Here is a 19411-nt window from a genome sequence, read left to right as displayed (position 1 = left end):
GGCATGGGTGGAGGATTGGTTATCTAACAGGAAGCAGAGAGTTGGGATAAATGGTACATTCTCGGACTGGCAACCAGTAGCCAGCGGTGTTCCGCAGGGGTCGGTGCTGGGTCCCCAACTCTTTACAATCTATATTAACGATTTGGAGGAGGGGACCAAGTGTAATATATCAAAGTTTGCAGATGATACAAAGATGGGAGGGAAAGTAAAGTAGAGAGTGAGGAGGACATAAAAAACCAACAGGGGGATATTGACAGGCTGGGTGAGTGGGCGGAGATTTGGCAGATGCAATATAATGTTGGAAAATGTGAGGTTATGCACTTTGGCAGGAAAAATCGGAGAGCAAGTTATTAGCTTAATGGCGAGAAACTGGAAAGTACTGCAGTACAAAGGGATCTGGGGGTCCTAGTGCAAGAAAATCAAAAGGTTAGTATGCAGGTGCAGCAGGTGATCAAGAAGGCCAACGGAATGTTGGCTTTTATTCCTAGGGGGATAGAATATAAAAACAGGGAGGTATTGCTGCAGTTATATAAGGTATTGGTGAGACCGCACCTGGAATACTGCATACAGTTTTGGTCTCCATACTTGAGAAGACATACTTGCTCTCGAGGCAGTACAAAGAAGGTTCACTCGGTTAATCCCGGGGATGAGGGGGCGGACATATGAGGAGAGGTTGAGTAGATTGGGACTCTACTCATTGGAGTTCAGAAGAATGAGAGGCGATCTTATTGAAACATCTAAGATTGTGAAGGGGCTTGATCGGGTGGATGCGGTAAGGATGTTCCCATGGATGGGTGAAACTGGAACTAGGGGGCATAATCTTAGAATAAGGGGTTGCTCTTTCAAAACTGAGATGAGGAGAAACTTCTTCACTCGGAGGGTGGTAGGTCTGTGGAATTTGCTGCCCCAGGAAGCTGTGGAAGCTGCATCATTAAATAAATTTAAAACAGAAATCGACAGTTTCCCAGAAGTGAAGGGAATTAGGGGTTACAGGGAGCGGGCAGGAAATTGGACATGATTTTAGATTTGAGGTTAGGACCAGATCAGCCATGATCTTATTGAATGGCGGAGCAGGCTCGAGGGGCCGATTGGCCTACTCCTGCTCCTATTTCTTATGTTCTTATTCCCAATCCAGCTGATACCTGTTCTTACTCAAACCTGGAACATTATTGCTGTGCGAACTATAATAAATTGAGTGGCAGTACCCTTATCGGAAAATTGAGTGTATCAAAACCATTTTAATCCCGCATTCATATGTGAGCATCTATCTGCAAGAGTGTACTATTGTGTTTTGCGACGTAACAGCTGTGCTGTGAGGGTAAAATGAGGACTGAAGTATGCAATTTTGGTTATGTCTGTCGCTAGCTCCAACCAGCCCACATCCTTTACCATGGTGCAAGCCTATTGTTTTGTATTTAAAGTTGAATTATACACTTTTTTTATACATGTATCTCTTCTGAATTGAAAGACAACTTATTTTTTTACATTAACAGCTGATGCTATAGAAGTACAGTGCTAAAGCTTGGTTTATAAAATACGTATTTTCATGTTTTTCAAGTCCTATGAAAAGATCACTAGCCTATGGACTTCTTTCAAGATTTGCTTTTTATATTCATCAACTACAAATCTATAAGATTTAATAGTTTCTCCTCACTGAACTTTATTTCTTTAACCAAGGAAACTGAGTTGTAGAAGTTCAGGATGATAAGTGAAAAAGATGAAACATTTCCTTGCATGCTGTGTCTTACCAAAAATATGGCAAATCACCAAGTAAATCACGTGATATCAAGAAACGGCTGAATGCACTGGATACAGCAAAGGCTATGGGCCCCGATAACATCCCGGCTGTAGTGGTGAAGACTTGTGCTCCAGAACTAGCCACGCCTCTAGCCAAGCTGTTCCAGTACAGCGACAACACTGGCATCTACCTGACAATGTGGAAAATTGCCCAGCTATGTCCTGACCACAAAAAGCAGGACAAATCCAATCCGGCCAGTTACCGCCCCATCAGCCTACTCTCGATCATCAGCAAAGTGATGGAAGGTGTCGTCGACAGTGCTGTCAAGCGGCACTTACTCACCAATAACCTGCTCACCGATGCTCAGTTTGGGTTCCGCCAGGACCACTCTGCTCCAGACCTCATTATAGCCTTGGTCCAAACATGGACAAAAGAGCTGAATTCCAGAGGTGAGGCGAGAGTGACTACCTTTGACATCAAGGCAGCATTTGACTGAGTGTGGCACCAAGGAGCCCTAGTAAAATTGAAGTCAATGGGAATCGGGGAAAACACTCCAGTGGTTGGAGTCATACCTAGCAGAAAGGAAGATGGTAGTGGTTGTTGGAGGCCAATCACCAGGACATTGCTGCAGGAGTTCCTCAGAGCAGTGTCCTCGGCCCAACCATCTTCAGCTGCTTCATCAATGTCCTTCCCTCCATCATAAGGTCAGTAATGGGGATATTTGCTGATGATTGCAGTGTTCAATTCCATTTGCAACCCCTCAGATAATGAAGCAGTCTGTGCCCACATGCAGCAAGACCTGGACAACATCCAGGCTTGGGCTGATGAGTGGCAAGTAACATTTGCGCCAAGCAATGACCATCTCCAACAAGAGAGTCGAACTACCTCCCCTTGACATTCAGTGGCATTACCATCGCCAAATCCCCCACCATCAACATCCTGGGGGTCACCATTGACCAGAAACTTAACTGGACCAGCCACATAAATACTGTGGCTACAAGAGCAGGTCAGAGACTGGGTATTCTGCGGTGAGTGACTCCCCTCCTGACTCCCCAAAGCCTTTCCACCATCTGCAAGGCGCACGTCAGGAGTGTGATGGAATACTCTCCACTTGCCTGGATGAGTGCAGCTCCAACAACACTCGAAGGTCGACACCATCCAGGACAAAGCAGCCCGCTTGATCAGCACCCCATCCACCACCCGAAACATTCACTCCCTTCACCACCGGCACACTGTGGCTGCAGTGTGTACCATCCACAGGATGCACTGCAGCAACTTGCCAAGGCATCTTCGACAGCACCTCCCAAACCAATGACCTCTACCACCTAGAAGGACAAGGGCAGCAGGCACATGGGAACAACACCACCTGCACGTTCCCCTCCGAGTCACACACCATCCCGACTTGGAAATATATTGCCGTTCCTTCATCGTTCAATCCTGGAACTCCCTACCGAACAAAAGCACTGTGGGAGAACCTTCACCACACGGACTGCAGCGGTTCAAGAAAGTGGCTCACCACCACCTTCTCGAGGGCAATTAGGGATGGGCAACAAATGCTGGCCTTTCCAGCGACGCCCACATCCCATGAACGAATAAAAAAAAAAGGTTACGACACGGAAGGAGGCCATTCGGCCCGTTGAATCCATGCCGGCTCTATGCAACAGCTGTCCAGCTAGAATCACTCCCCCGCCCTTTCTCAGTAGCCCTGCAAATTTCTTTCCTTCAAGCACTTATCCAATTCCCTTTTGAAAGCCATGATTTGAATCTGCTTCTTCCACCACCCCCTCAGGCAGTGCATTCCAGATCTTAATCACAGTGTTTTAAAAAAAATATGTTCTCATGTCGCCTTTGGTTCTTTTGCCGATCACCTTGCATCCATGTCCTCCGGTTCTTGACTCTTCCGCCAATGGGAACAGTTTGTCTCTATCTACTCTGTCTAGACCCTTCATGATTTTGAATACCTCAATCAAATCTCCTTTCAACCTTCTCTGGAGAACACCCCCAGCTTCTCCAGTCTATCCATGTAACTGAAGTCCTTCATCCCTGGAACCATTCTCGTAAATCTCTTCTGCACCCTCTGTAAAGCCGTCACATCCTTCCGACAGTGCAGTGTCCAGAACTGGACACAATACTCCAGTTGTGGCTGAGCCAGTGTTCTATGAAGGTTCATCATAACTTCCTTACTTTTGTACTCTCTGCCTCTATTTATAAAGGGTCCCACTTGGTTTTCTTTAAACTGCTTTCTCAACCTGCCCTACCACCTTCAAAGATTTGTGCACATACACCCTCATATCTCACTGTTCCTGCACCTTTTTTAGAATTGTATGCTTCAGTTTATATTGCCTCTCCTTGTTCTTCCTTACTATTGTACAGAGCTTTGGTAAGACCTCACCTGGAGTATTGCGTACAGTTTTGGTCTCCCTATTTAAGGAAGGATATATTTGCCTTTCGAGGCGGTGCATTGAAAGTTCACTAGATTAATTCCTGGGATGAGAGGGTTGTCCTATAAAGAGAGGTTGAGTGGAATGGGCATATACTCTCGAGTTCAGAGTAATGAGATGATATCATTGAAACATATAAGATTCAGAGAGGGATTGACAGGGTAGATGCTGAGAGGCTGTTTCCCATAGCTGGAGAGTCTAGACCTAGGGGGCATAGTTGCAGGATAAGGGGTCAGCCATTTAAGACTGAGATGAGGAGGAATTTCTTCACTCAAAGGGTTGCGAATCTTTGGAATTCTCTACCCCAGAGGCTGTGGATGCTGAGTCGTTGAATATATTGAAGACTGAGATAGGAAGGTTTTTGGACTCGAGGGGAATTAAGGGACATGGGGATCGGGCAGGGAAGTGGAGTTGAGGTCCAAGATCAACCATGATCTGATTGAATGGCGGAGCAGGCTTGAGGGGCGATGTGGTCAACTCCTGCGCCTATTTCTGATGTTCCTACCAAAATGTAAAAACATATTACTTTGCACTTTTCTGCGTTAAATTTCATCTGCCATGTGTCCACCCATTCCACCAGCCTGTATGTGCTCTTGAGGTTTATCACTATCCTCCTCACTGTTCACTACACATGCAAGTTTTGTTTCATCTGCACATTTTGAAATTGTGCCCAAATCCAAGTCATAATATATATCAAGAAAAGCAGTGGTCCTGGTGTTGTCCCCTGGGGAACACCACTGTATTCCTCTCTCCAGTCTGAAAAACAATCATTCACCACTACTCTGTTTCCTGTCACTTAGCCAATTTGGTATCCATGTTGCCACTGTCCCTTTTATTCCATGAGCTTCAATTTTGACAAGCCTATTATGTGGCACTTTATCAAACGCTTTTTGGAAGTCCATATACACCACATGAACCGCATTGCCCTCATCGACCCTCTGTTACATCATTAAAAAGCTCAATCAAGTGAAACGCTATTTGCCTTTAACAAATTTGTGTGGCTTTCCTTAATCACTCCTATTGACTTTGTCCCAGACTGTCGTTTCTAAAAGTTTCCCCACCACTGATGTTAAACTGAGTGGCCTATAGTTACTGGGTTTATCCTTGCACCCTTTGTTGAACAAGGGTGTAACATCTGCAATTCTTAAGTCCTCTGGCACCACTCCCATATCTAAGATGATTGCAAGATTATGGCCAGTACCTCTGCAATTTCCACCTTTACTTCCTTCAGCGACCGAGGATGCATCTCATCCAGACCGGGAGACTTATCTACTTTAAGTACAGCTCGCCTTTCGAATACCCCCTCTTTATCAATTTTTACCCCATCCAGTATCTCAACTGCCTCTTTTACTGTGAATTTGGAGCACCTTCTTCCTTGGTAAAGACAGATGCAAAGTATTTATTTAGTACCTCAGCCATGCCCTCTACCCCCATGAGTGGATCTCTTTTTTGGTCCCTAATCGGTCCCACCCCTCCTCTTAATACCCATTTACGGTTTATATGCCTGTAGAAGACTTTTGGATTCCTTTTTATGTTTTCAAGTCATGCAGGTTTGAAGAGTTTTAAATGTGGTGTTCACTATAATGAGGGGCATTTTTCTTAAAAGTAAGTGCAAAAGTCTTCAATTTGCTTCATTCTGAAAGTTACTGTCTTTCACTAGAAGTTTTTGAAGAGATTCCATTCTTTAGTAAGGATCAGTGTGATCTTTCATAAACCACAGTATCTTCTGTTTCCACAGATGGGCCTAACCAAAAAGACAAAGCTGGTACTATAAATGATGAGAGATCCCAAACTGGCACATTCATGGCACAAACCTCATTTATCAGCACAACAACAAAAGTGCACAGTTTGGGCTCTGTTAGTTAGCAGTAAACCATCTTACACTTCAAAAAAACAACACAATTAATTATCTAAGCCACTTGTAGAGCAGATGATATGCAGAGCATTCACCTCAACTAAGAATTTAATTCTATATTCTGGCAGAAATTGCCCTCCTTGCCCCTTATCAGATAAAAATCAGTTTAATTTTGGAGGATTGAAGATTGAGAGGGTTGATATGAACTTTGCTAATCTTGACCTGTTGTTCAGTCTGGGGAGGGGCAATGGGGAGAACAATACTGGTGGGGGAAAAATCAGGATGAGTCATATTGGACCACGACAGTTACATGCCTTGGAGAAAGGGCAGACACTCTGCATTTTGTTGTTTAAATAGGGGTGGGGGGGGGGGGGGAAGGTGGGGCAAGTTGGGTGTGGTTTCACTTAACTTTGAACTCTGACTGAAGAAATGTCGTAGTGCTGGGCTTTTCTGAACACCCATCAGTAAATCTTGAGTTGTTTTGCTTTATCGAAGTCTTACTATTCATTTTTGTGATATCCTGACCACATACATTGGTGATGGAGGGGAGTGGAGGGTCAAAACCTAAACCACAACTTGTTGGGTTTGCTATCACATCAAGCAGCTCGACGAAACTGGGAGGTCAAAGAGGGGGAAGGTACTTATCACTTAATGTGGAACCTGCCATGTGAATCGTTGTGCCTTAAACCAGCATCCCACCCCATTCCAAGAAACAGCATATTCGTGCACTAACACTGTGCTGATGGGGCCTGGGATAATCGGTTAAATTCTATTTACAGTGGATATTGTGACCTTGAATGTATTTTCGTGGAGGAGTAAGAAGATTGGTTTTCAATTGCAACAAGTTCTGGGTAATGCACGTCATCCAATCAGTTGATGGAAATTAGCTCCCTCGCTTCTTGCTGAACAAGTTTGGGCAGCGCACACAAATTCAAGCAAGATTTGTTTCCTCCTGTGTAATATCCATGCATTTTTATGATTTTAGTTGCATGCTGTTATGAGTTGTATCTTTTCTTCATTGTATAGGTGGGATGTTGTAATTGTTATGGTTGAATAAGGCTATTTTACATTAAGTTGTGTACGGTCAATTACCACATTCTCAAAAGTTGAAGAATCCATTGCAATTTTTTTTCTTCAACTGAGTAAGCTAGGCTGCAGTAATTGAACAGTTTCAATACTCTGACTTGGACAATTGATGCCCATAGCATTCTTGTTTTTATTTCCCTTTCCTGTGTATGATGACATTTGTAATTGTATTTAATAGTTGAACTTCTTTGAAAGAGCAAGGAACATCATACTTGCAGTAAGTAAGTATAGTCTTCTGTCCCAGTTGGATTCTGCCTTTTGAACAAAACTGAGCAGAATCCAAAATGGAGAACATTGCTTGCTGGGATTGTGACCTTATAGGTCATAGATGTGACCAAGTCAATCTTAGTATGAACAACCAAGTCTGAGGGAATGAAAATTGTGTTCCTACTGCTATTTGAAGATATGTTATGGGGTGCATATTTGTGAGGAGAGAATTATGCTAATCAGTGGTTCCGCCTTGTTGTTTTGAGCCTGTTGAGGCTTACATGTGGATAATGTTTAGTTGGGTGTGTTGCTGGCACCTGTGGCTTTGCATTCTAGTATGAGTAACTTACCTTAAGGAATGGAGCAATACTCCACCAACAGCTTGGTTCTGCAGGTGATTCACATAGACCTGGAGGTCGTAATTGAGATTCTAGGCTAAGATAATTTATATTCGTCAGAGAGAGAGAGATTATGTCATTGATTTTTGTATCCAGGGTTAGGGAGTGGAAAGCCAACCAGAGTTCCCATTCCTGATCACTAACCAGTGGCCCTTGCTTCAAAGTGGGAGCGTGTGGCTGTTGATGGCAGTGATTCTTGTGTTGGCTGCTTGCAGCCCCTAGTATTTCACTCCCATGTAGTAGCAATTCAGTTGTGAACCCAGTAACTGAACATAAATTTTTGCTTTAACTAATGTTGTGTGAGGGGGATGTAACAACTTAGCCTGATCCCGTTATCTGCAAAGGATGCATTTTCCTGCAGGGATTTCAGTTTAGCAACCAGATACTCTAGCTGGCTCATTGTGATGTGCTGATCAGTGTGGAGCTCTTAAGTCTGCATGACTCAGTACTGCACTAAATGGTGCATTTACCCTTTTTTACCCTTTGTGTTGGAAACCCTACATTTTAGTCATTTGAATTTTCGTCTGATTGGCCAGCATTCCTATTTCTGTAGCTCGTCCTTGTAATTGCTGCCAAGAGTCTAGGCCATGCTAGTTCTTGGCTTCATTTGAAAACAATTTTGGAGCACAATTTTTATTAAACACTTTACAATTTCTTGCTGGCTCCTGCATTTGATAAGATTGGCTTAAGAGTTTGGTTTTAACAAATCACTGTTATAGAATACGATCCAACTGCATGGGCTTTTGGACATCATTTAGAAAGTCTGTCTACAGAAAGTATTTTTTGCTAGGCAGTACATTTAAATGTAGAATGCCTATATTGCAAATTTTGGTGAGTTGAGTTTTCTGAAAATTTTCAGAGATCTCAAAACAGCTACAGCAGCACTTTCAGAAACCAAACCCACGTTTTGCCAAGCACCTGTCGTCTTGGAATTTGGCTTTAGTTTAGCATTCGCTGTTGTTAATTTGAAGCACTTGGTATATTAACAACTGCTGTACATTAAAGGGAATTGCATTGGAGTGTGCTTTGTGTAACAGTCACAGAGCAATCCTGCATGGAGTATTTGTAAATGGAGCCTTCAGGCAATGAAGGGTGAGCACTTAATTTTAAATTTGACAACTTTCCACTGTCATTCATTTAGAATTTTGCAGTTTGTTACAAGTTATGATCTCTGGAAACATTCAGCTGTTAACAATTAATATATTTAACTTTTTTCAAATAGAACTTTTCTCAGGTTTGGACTACTTTGAAACTTCAAACAAAAAAAAATTGAGATACTCGGGGATTACTTGCAAAGTATAGTAATTGAAGTTTACTGTTTGACAGTATTGCAGTTTTGTTATAAGAAGTTTAATTGTGCTTTGTGTCAATCTATATTTACAACATCTTAATGGAAGAAGGAAACGAAGACTTGCAAGTCAGCACATTTCAAATACCTCAAAACGCTTTCAAATATAGTGAATTTAAAGTGTAGTGATTTTTCTGTGTGCAAATATGGCAGCCAGGTTATGCACAGTAAAATCCCACGAACAGCAAGAAATGAATGACCAGTTAATGTGTTTTTGGTGCTGATTGAGAGTAGCACTTGTGTATATGAACAACTGCTGTTAGGTCACTCTTTTTTAATAGTGCCATGGGATTTTTTAACATCTGTCCACCGGGAGACAGGACCATGATTCAACTCTTCATCTGAAGGGCGGCACCCCCTACAATCCTGCAGTACTGCACTAGAATGCCTGCGCAGGTTATGTTCTCGTTAATTATTGGGCCAGTACACTGATTTTACTAACTGGAGTAAATGGGTTTACGTTTCTAAAAATTTATATTTCATAAAACTGTGCAGCTTTTGTATTTTAAAAGTTGTTGTCTTTTTTTTCCTGTTTTCTAATATTTGCTTTATCGTGAACTAAATTAGCATTAAGCCAGAACTGCCTCGCTTCTCATAGAAGGAAGAGCACACAGTTTTACCGGCACCCCACAGTGGTTTCTTTTATGGGTGTGAATCACTGTCTATTGAAGTGTTCACAGGAAGTGAAAAATCAGACCCTGTGCACACATCCAAAGGACATCCAGATGTGACAGGATGAAGTACAATATTTATTTCTTTATCCCTTCCCTCTGAAGGTGATTTATATCTGTTCAAATTTCGTTTTGCTGCAGCTTTGAGTGCGATGTTACTTTGCTTTGAATCAGTTACTTGAAATGCTTTGGATATGTAAACTGAAGTTGCGTTTATTTTGGGTTTAGTGATGTGCTAGTCTAGCTGTCCATGTGCAGCCGGTGACATCCCCAAGGTCAAACTGCCAATTTTGCTAAAGATTGTGGCTGGGCTGACCCGATTTTATTTTTTTTAAATTAAAACTGATTGTGCCAGCCTGAGTGAAACCAACAACTTTACATTAGATTTGACTCGGCTGCAAAAGGCCGATAGGCTGAGAGACACTAGCACGTCGCTAAAACAAACATAAAAACAGTTTAAAAATGACATCTTTATTGTGCATCAAGCCATATTGATTCTGCTGCAAGATTTGAAGTCTGCTGGAGTATAATGGAGGACATCATTCAATTGTGATGCAAAATCACTTTAAACTCACCCATTGTTGACCAGATGCTATTCGCATCTCATTGCAAACTTCGATTTGAAACATTATTATTCAGTGACATAGAGGAAAATGGGAATTGTTTTAAAATTCTAGTGCATTGTAACTTCAGGACTTCTTTCGAAGCAGCCATGAATAATTTTGAAAAAACATGTCTAATAAACAGTAGTTTACCAGATGAGATTCTCCCCCCACCCCACTTTCTCCCCTTCTGAAAGTGTTGACTGAGGCTAGAATTTGGTTCCACAGTTACAGGCCGCCCTCTCGAAAATGGCTTTTCTTCATGTGTTGGCCCATACGGTATATTGGAGGGGTGTACACCGGTGATGGTTGGAGATGACCGCAGCCTGACCTGATCCTTTCCCCACCCAGTAACCATGCATGGGCACTGTCGCAGGAGTCGCTGGGAAGTGACCAGTTACCCAGGATTTTCTATGCAGATCTGCGTATAGGGGATTTGCTACCTAAAGATCAAACTGCCTATTGAGCAGCCCCGCCCCCAGCAGTTTCTTGGTCAAGATTTTGCAGAGGTCTTTTGCAGAGGGCAAGTTCCTTTCTTGAGAAACAGATAAAAGCAAAGCTGCATTACAAGAAACTAGCAATTAAAATTTGAGTGGACTGTAGTTGAGACTAGTGTATATATCTGTTATAAAATGGGTGAAATAGAAATGTGCAAGTTGTGAATTAGAACAAGTTGACATTTAAAAAGCCCTGGTACTGGTCACTTGGAAATGATGTTTTAATAAATTAACTTTGTTTGATGCTCACTGTACTGTTACTGATTTGGCTATGGTCAGGATAATGCTTCATTGCAGCACTAACCATGTTTCATCCAGAAACATTCCTGGGCTTTTAAACAAACACTGAATGAATTTGATCTTGGGTCAATAAATAATTGACATAGCACTACTTGTGAGGAGACCACATCGCTACCATAAATGGTAACTGCCAAATGTTAGAACTGTGTGTTATTGCTAGTAATAGCTTGTTGAAGTTGACAGGTCTGCTGTATTCCCTCTCATAAAGTAATGGACATAAGACATGATCTGGGCTGAGTTTCTGAAGTAGTTCTTAGTTTAAATATTTTCATGTATTATGCAGATCAAGCAAACGTTGCAGACTTGAGACATTTGTTTGTTTGAGGAGGGGAGGGAGATTATTTTAAAATGGAGCCTGCATCAAGTACTGCTGTGAAGGTGATAAATGTTGTAGTAAACATTTTCCTTCATATAAAATGAATAGGATTGTTGAAAGTTCACTCGCCATGTAATTTTGGACTAACCCAAAGCTGAAAAATGTTCTGAAACCAAGCAGAAGGGCTAAGATCCTTTTTGCAGGGTACAGTCAATGTTGAAAAGAGTGAAAAGAATGACTAGCTAGATCCAAGAGTGTGATCTAGGCACCTCTAAGTTTTAAAATATGCTTGAAGACTGTAATTGAAGGAGGTAGAGTTTTGAAATACCGGGAATGAATGCCATTACGTTGTTTCTCGATCCTTTTGGTCACGCCTTGACAAAAAGGGAAGAGATGTCTTATTACAGTGGTGATGTAGGGAGAAGGAAGGGCATGCAGAATAGTGTATTTGGAGCTCAAAAGAAAGTCAAAAATGGAGAAAAATGGAAAAAGTTACAAGGGCGAGAGGAGTCAGAGGCTGGAGTGGAGGTAAGTGAATTGCCCATTGGGTCATGAGTTTTTTTGGTAGCTTGTCCAAGGATGTGAGAGAAATACAAAAGGAGCTTCTCCAGACCACTGGCAGCAGTATTCAAATGTTGGATGAACTTAGATATTAGAGATTGAAGTATTAAGGAGAAAAATTATGTTTGACTGAAGAGGAACCGCTTCAGCAAATGGAGGGGCTTTGGGTGTTGTTTGAAATCAGAAAAGATTTTGGACCAAGTATTATGATGGTCTAACGGTGGCACCATCAAAGGTAATGGGTCACCAGGTTTGTTAGAGACATCATTCATTGGGTCTTAAAGAATTGAAAACAAGATTTTCAATGTCTTATTAAATGGCATAGAAGAGATTGAGATGTAATGATTCAAGCATTGTCCTGTGAAGAATGGGAGGTTCTGAGCTTTGAGGGCGTGCAATTTGAAGAAAGTTGGGGAATGTAGAGTTGGATCATCAGCAAAGAGCGATAGGGTAAGATGAGTGGAAGTATTCGAGCAACTGGAAAGGATATTAGATATCCATGAATGTAACTTTGGTGGGAGGGCATGTGTTAACGTATTTACAACTGCATGGCACCAGAACCTGTCGAAGCCTCAGATGTCCAAAGCAATGATAAATAACTTAGTGTTGAAGAGCAGAGTTGTGTAACAAACAATATCACCTGGTGCTGAAAACCATGCATTGTGTACAGTAAGGTACTTGTCCAGCCGTTAACATGTGGATGTCAGAAAATGATTGTTAGGAAGATGAGCTGATTTTTATTCTGTGCCATTTCAGTTGAATGTTATGTGGCTCATTTTCTTGGTCATGAGCACAGTAATCTGTATTAATTTAAACTTTGATGCAAATGCCTATCAATATTTACAGAAGGAGCTGTTGATTAGTTCCAAACGTCACATTTAGAATAAAGTTGTGAGAGCGTTTTAGGCAAGTGCAGTTTTGGAACAAAATTGGCACTTTGGCTTATTTTGAGGAACAACACATTTGTTTTATTTTAAGTGTTTAGCAGTCCTGTACTACAGTAGATTGGTGTGCTAACATGCTGTGCCAAACTATTAAGACTCTGGCACCAGATCATTCTGGCACTTGGAAGGAAGACTTGAAACGGAGAGTCAAATCTTGTCACTCACTCTCGCACGCATCATTTGTTGATCCAGTCTTGATGGTGTTTTGAGAGACTCCTCGCCCATGGGGTATGATAGCCAAGTCTATCCTTGGCCTCGTGTAGATTTACAGCAGAGTTTATTGTGTAGTAAGTAGGGCATTCCAATTTGCCTCCAACCCTCATGGAGATAAATTGTTATGTCTGTACTGATGACCTGCATGAGATCAGCTAACTAAGCACAAATAAGGGATCGAACCTGGGACGTTGTAGATGTAACTTAATGAAGTCTTTGTTGTGTATCTGTAGGCTCAAAAGGTCAATGTGCAGTGCAGCTTTTTCTATAAAACAAACCTTGTTTTGCACTGTTGTGCCAAGTTTACTTTTGCCATGTAAAACTAAACTGTAGTCCCTGTGACCAGATCCTTTTGTGTTTCAAGCAGAACTGTTGAGTATGTGGGTGAACATAAAATTGCCTTGTGTGGATTTGAAATTTTTACCATTTCTGTTCCTCAAAGTAAGAGCATGTACAGGTGTTTAAATCTTGCTCCCTATTGAAGTACCTATTTGAGCTACAAATATACTTAAGATATAAGAACAGAAAATGCTGGAAAAGCACAGCAAGTGAGGCAGCATCTGTGGAGAAAGAAACAGAGTTAACGTTTCCGGTCAAAGACCTTTTGTCAGAACCCTGGTCTTTTACCTGAAATGTTAACACTGTTTCTTGCTCCACAAATGCTGCCTCACTTGCTGAGCTTTTCCAGCATTTCCTGTTTCTATTTCAGATTTCCACCATCGGCAATATTTTGGTTTTTACTTAATTAAGATATCGGGGTTTTTCCTGGGAACGTGGTTCAGTTCCTTTGTAAAGGAATGGTTATTGTGCGTATGCAGTTTATCAAGATTGATCAAACCTGACTATTTGGCATTGTTGCAATTTATAGCAAAATTTTGGTATTGTATTTGCCTTTGTCGAGAGAATTCAACTAGTTGCAAAATTGCTGAAATCATGGCCATATCTGAGGAGTGGGGGGAGAGAGAGAGAGACTGTTAGCACAGATTTTAGGAAGTGCAGCAGCTGTGAGTTAAATTCTGTGACCTAAACTTTAAAGTCTGCTTTAGCACTGTCCTTGGTTTCTGTTGATTAGGGCGTGGCCAGATATGGCTGTATTGGAGTTTCCAGTTGTGACTGTCCATCTCTGCAAACTGCTGTTCTGCACATGCTCAGTAGTATGGGATGGGCATTGGGTGAGGGCTGTTGGAGGAAAATGAAGTAGTAGCTGGACTTGGAACTGCTTGCTGCGTTATAGAGCCGTGGAAATGCGAAGTTTGGAGGTGTTGGCCGCAGTATGAGAGCCAGCAGTTCATTAGAAAGGGACATTTAACAGATTATGAATTGATGCAGAGGGATAAGCAGAGTCACGGACCTTCTCAGTTGTGAGTTTAATGTGGAACTTGTATGGAATTTGAGCGATAAACTAGAGATAACTGGAATTTGAGTGCCATTGCTTTTGGAAGGACTTTGACAGACTGACACACAAGCTAAGGTAAGAGACTGCACTGCCTGAGATTTAGAAAAGTGAATTGTGCGAAGGACAGATAAATACTTATGAAGGAGGCGTGAAAAGAAATGGAGCTCATGTGTGGAAAGAGTGAAAATGCTTAAGTCTTGTATTCAGGTTTTGTGGTTGTGGGGGTGGTGAATAGAGAGAAGGAAAGAGATAAGAAATGCTGGGAGAAGAATTCTAAACAAAAAGGAATGGCCTACCTATTTCACAAACAGAAAATGACCAAATAGCTTTTGTTACTGTCAGTCCTATACTGGGATCTAAAGCTCTTATGTCTTCACTATTAGACTTTACTTTTAGTATTTTATCCAGTTCAGAAAAGATTGTGCTGTGCATAGATTTGATTTTAAGGTTTCTTAGTTCAGTTTATTCTACAGTTCCACACTTGTGAATTTGCTGCTGACTCGCATTAAGCTATGGAATGTAAGTGGTGTGAAGTTATTGACAACTGATTACTGATTGTAGTGAATTCGTAGAAATGACACCCCTTGATAGTGGAGATGAATTGGGGTGTGAATCAGAGGAGGTTTACTGGTTTTGTAGAAATGGTCAGTGTTTTCCTCCTGTTTCTTCATAAAAATTCAGTGGAGGTGCAGAGTTTGTAATCTAATGCTGCCCAGCGCATGAACTGAAAGTGAGCAGCTGGAAGTGTTAAACCATTCAGTATACATCATCCAAAACGACACTAAATCCCATCTCCACAGGGGTTTAAATATAAAATTGATTCTGGGACACTTAATTTGGAACTTACCTGCTGATGCTTTGCAGAAGATCCTTTAGTAATCCAGATAAATGGGTTAGGTGGGGTGCGAGAAAGATTTAAGTAAAAAAAAAATGTAAGTATGGTAGATACGAACCGTCATCTCTGGTGCATGCAAAAGGGTTTAACAGCTACTGATAGAGTTTACTTTGTGTATTTTTGTTCTGGCTTTGAGATTTGTGTCAACAGCAGTACTAGTTTGGTTTGGGGCACACTATTCTACCACATTGAAGTGCTCATTTTTGTGATCTGTCTTGGGTTTTAGTTAAAATGTGAAATTAATATACATGTGGTGAATGTATATGTATTTGCAGCATCTTATGTTGGATTGGTTTAACACATTACATGCTAGGTGCTGTGTCTGACCATTCTTGGGATTTTGTTAATAAATATTCAACATTGAATGCAGTTAATTAGTTTGTATGAGACTCAATTATTAAAACATTTTCACTGTCCTCATCTTCCCTCCTTCCTTCCCCTAGTACCCTTGGGCAGAAAGATTTTCTAACTTGCCAATCAGAAGTATTTGTATGCCAACAGATGGTAGTTTTGATCAAAGTTGGAAATTCTGCAATAACTTTTTTTTAACTGCGCAGTGGAACCTTGATTATCTGTGATCCAATTATCTACCTTCCTGACTAAAAGCGAAAACTTTTGTTGAACAGCCTTACATAAGGCGTCACCTCATTGTACCGCCTGCTAACCCCAGGCGTCACCTCATTGTACCGCCTGCTAACCCCAATCTTTTCTTTAATAAAACAAGTTGCACTCACAGTCCGAGAAAAATGAAATTCAATTTGTTTTCATCAACCTTGTTTTTATTCCTGTGCTTAGGGTATCTATAAATGAGCAAGACCAAAATTTTGGGACTCTTGATTATTTATGTTTCCATTTCCATTCTGGGGATCCCCTCCATCATGGAGGATAATGGAGGTTCCACTGCAACCATGCACTGTTTCAATAGGATTGATTTATTTTTAAAAAGCTGTTCTGTGACTGTTGCATCTTTGAAACTGTTGAAAAGTCTAAGTTTAAAAGTTATCATGGAATCTGTTAGATGGACACTTGGGGAGAATTTTATTTTAAGTAGTGCTTATGTTGTTGAATGGTGGCCAGTGCGTTGAAATGTCTATATTCTAAAGGATGTAATTCTGATGTTTGTACTGGAAACCTGTACATCTGGCCTTGTTTGATTCTAGGAACTGGTGCTGCACAAATGGCTGATAGTGATGTTTCTTAAAAGCAACATGATACTCCAAAAATTGAAACAAATCTTCTGTGTATCAATATGTATTGTAGATAGTAACTTTTTTTTAAAAAAGGTGGTGGCATTTGTTAATTCAACTAAGTTTTTCCAACTTCTAATTTATTTAGCATCACTCTGGAACTGTAGTGTATAATTTTTTGTTATTGAAGAGATTTCTCATTCTCAAATCTTAATATTAACATGAAGCTGTTTTAAGTATATTCTGAAAAGCATTTGGCACTCAATTTCCTTTCTAAACTTGGTGTACCCCCAGCACCTCATTATCCAGCACTGCCCACACAGTTTAAAATATGAAGATCGGTAGCCTTGGGGATAGTGACCCAGCCCACACATGACTGAAATGCTGTCATAATGAGACTTGCAGTGTGAAATGGATATCTAAGGCTGATGGCCCACATGCTTCAACTGTGCATGGTTCAATTCAGAATCTGATGTCACCTGTCCATTTGCTGCTGAATTGTACAGACTTGATTCCAAATAGATTTCACCCTCAGTTGCATTTCACTTGAGTGTAGCCAACAAGCTAAATGGAGATATGTGCAATGACTCTTGAGGCTGTTGGATGTATTTCTTAGATCATTTTCGAGGAAATGTTCTCGCACATAATGCGACCATAAAGTGAAACAAGTTGGTGAATAATTTGGAGAGCAACCCACTGAAAGCAAGAATCAAGTAATTGCTGCAAATTGGGATGTTGAACTGATTTCCTCTGGCTATACACCAACATGAATGAATTATTGGTATTTAAAGTGCAATGTGAAGAGAGAGTTCTTGTAGCAACTTTGCACAGCTCAACAGATTGTGTAATTTCCCTTGTGTACTTTCTGATGGCATATTAGAGCTCTATCTGTTGAGCAGTAGAGTGCGTCTGTCCCTGGCCGCTTTTTTAAAAACCATTTCTCCATTTATTATGCTATAGTGACTAAATACAGAGCCTAAGTGGCTGGTTTTCTAATTGACTGCATCACTGTTCAGTTGTTTGCCAAGTGCTGCCCCAGCAAGTCATTTATCGATCAAGATAAATTTAGGTGCATGTAAATTTCTTAAAGTAATTGTTTATATTGACATAGTACAATTAGCCATTTTAGGAGTTTAACTTGGGTACCAAAGTGGTTTTGAGGTTTTTACCCAGATTTCTTCTGGAATGAACATTGTGTGGGCAAATATGCCATGAAGGAAACCAATATGGCTTAAAAGTAATATAATTTCTTTTTTCTTAAGTAGCCCTAATTCTGACAACATTTGAGGTGAGACTATTTAGAACTAATTACAAAGCCCGTATAGCTATTTAGAGCAGTTGGGTGGAATAGAATTAATTAAGTCCTGTACTGTTTCAAAAAGGGAAGTTGGTAAACATTGCTGATTTACAGCAATCCTTGAAGCAAGGAACTGTTTTGAGAATGTATTAAACATTTGAAGAGATTCTTTTATAAATCACAAGTGGCATTACATGTTACAAACTTAAATATACATTTAAAGGTGCTCCAGAATTAATTTTTTGTTTTCAGATGCTCTTGGCTGATAGTTATGAGAAAAAGGTGAAGTGGCATTTGAAATTATTTTTTTGTTGCCATACTGAATATGTGGTTATTTTTGTAGAATACTGGGCCTAGAAATGGTAGTCAAAATGGTATCATTGGTTGCTGTCCTTGTACCCTGTCATCAAGCAGGAAAACCACAGGAGCAATATCTTTTAGACCCTTCAGCAAAGCTTTTCTTTTGCTGTGTTAACTTAAACTATGTAAGGACGGGATGGTAGTGCAATTACTGAAGCTCCAGCTTGCTGCAAATTAAAGTGGTAGGAATATGATTTTACGGTGTGGCACCACACATGGCAGTCCCATATGGAGTGATATTCAACCGGGACACGCACTGCTGCAAATGGACGGGCACTCAGTCAGCATCTGTAATAAAAATAAATAGGATGCATCCTTCAGAATTCGGGAAAACTAGTGCTCATCAACCCAAACCATTCTTGTATGTCTCTAGCCTTTTGCTATAAAGCAGTGTTAGAGGAGCCTTGGGTTATAGTTATGTAGGCTGTCTTCTCTGCCAGGAACATGTCTGGCCTAGATAATGCTCCAAGAAGGTGACAGTGTGGGAAAACTCACTGAAAAGTAATATTTTTTTCTTGGTAGTTCTAAATGGCAATATTTAATTGTAATTAGCACAGTATAAAACTCAGGATTGCACACTTCTTTCAGATAATGTCTTTTGGCATAATAGTTTTTAAGCATATAAAGTACTGAAATATTGTGTTTTGAATTTTTTTTCTTAAACTGATGAGTGTGATGTCCTATTTTCTACATTGAGCCTTAGTATCGTGAAAGGCAACTGTGATCGTGTAATTGTGACAGGACAAGGAGGCACTGGTTTAAAGGAGCGAAAGGAAAATTTAGACTACTTAGAAAGGTTTTCTTATACATTGCCATTGGCGGAAGGCTCAAGAACCAGTGGACATAGATTTAAGGCGATTGGCAAAAGAACCAAAGGCGACGTGAGGAAAAACTTTTTTACGCAGCAAGCAATTATGATTTGCATTGTACAGGTGAGGTGGTGGAGGCAGATTCAATCGTGGTTTTCAAAGGAAAAAATTTGCATGGTTAGGGCGGGGGAGTGGGACTAGCTGGATTGCTCCTGCATAAAGCCGCCACGGACTCGATGGGCTGAATAGCTTCCTTCCATGCGGTAACCTTTCTATTATTCTATATTGTG

The 19411-nt window shown here is 40.8% G+C and overlaps 1 protein-coding gene across 9 annotated transcripts in view; it reads left to right on the top strand.

The window, feature by feature from the left end:
• The window catches only part of arvcfb (ARVCF delta catenin family member b), a 268627-nt gene that overhangs the window by 110789 nt on the left and 138427 nt on the right, over positions 1 to 19411 (top strand). Inside the window, exon 1 of one of the 9 annotated variants that reach the window (XM_068006122.1) lies at positions 14370 to 14648. The exons of the other annotated variants lie outside the window; for them this stretch is intronic. The gene's annotated coding sequence lies outside the window, so the exon portion shown is untranslated. Of the gene's footprint in view, positions 1 to 14369; positions 14649 to 19411 lie in introns of those variants that run through there. 9 annotated transcript variants of the gene reach the window in all.

This window comes from Heptranchias perlo, chromosome 25 (genome assembly GCF_035084215.1).
Source record: "Heptranchias perlo isolate sHepPer1 chromosome 25, sHepPer1.hap1, whole genome shotgun sequence".
In the NCBI taxonomy this organism is placed as follows: Eukaryota; Metazoa; Chordata; class Chondrichthyes; order Hexanchiformes; family Hexanchidae; genus Heptranchias; species Heptranchias perlo.
The sequence above is the reverse complement of the archived record's forward strand: the minus strand, read 5'-3'. Positions and strand labels throughout refer to the sequence as shown.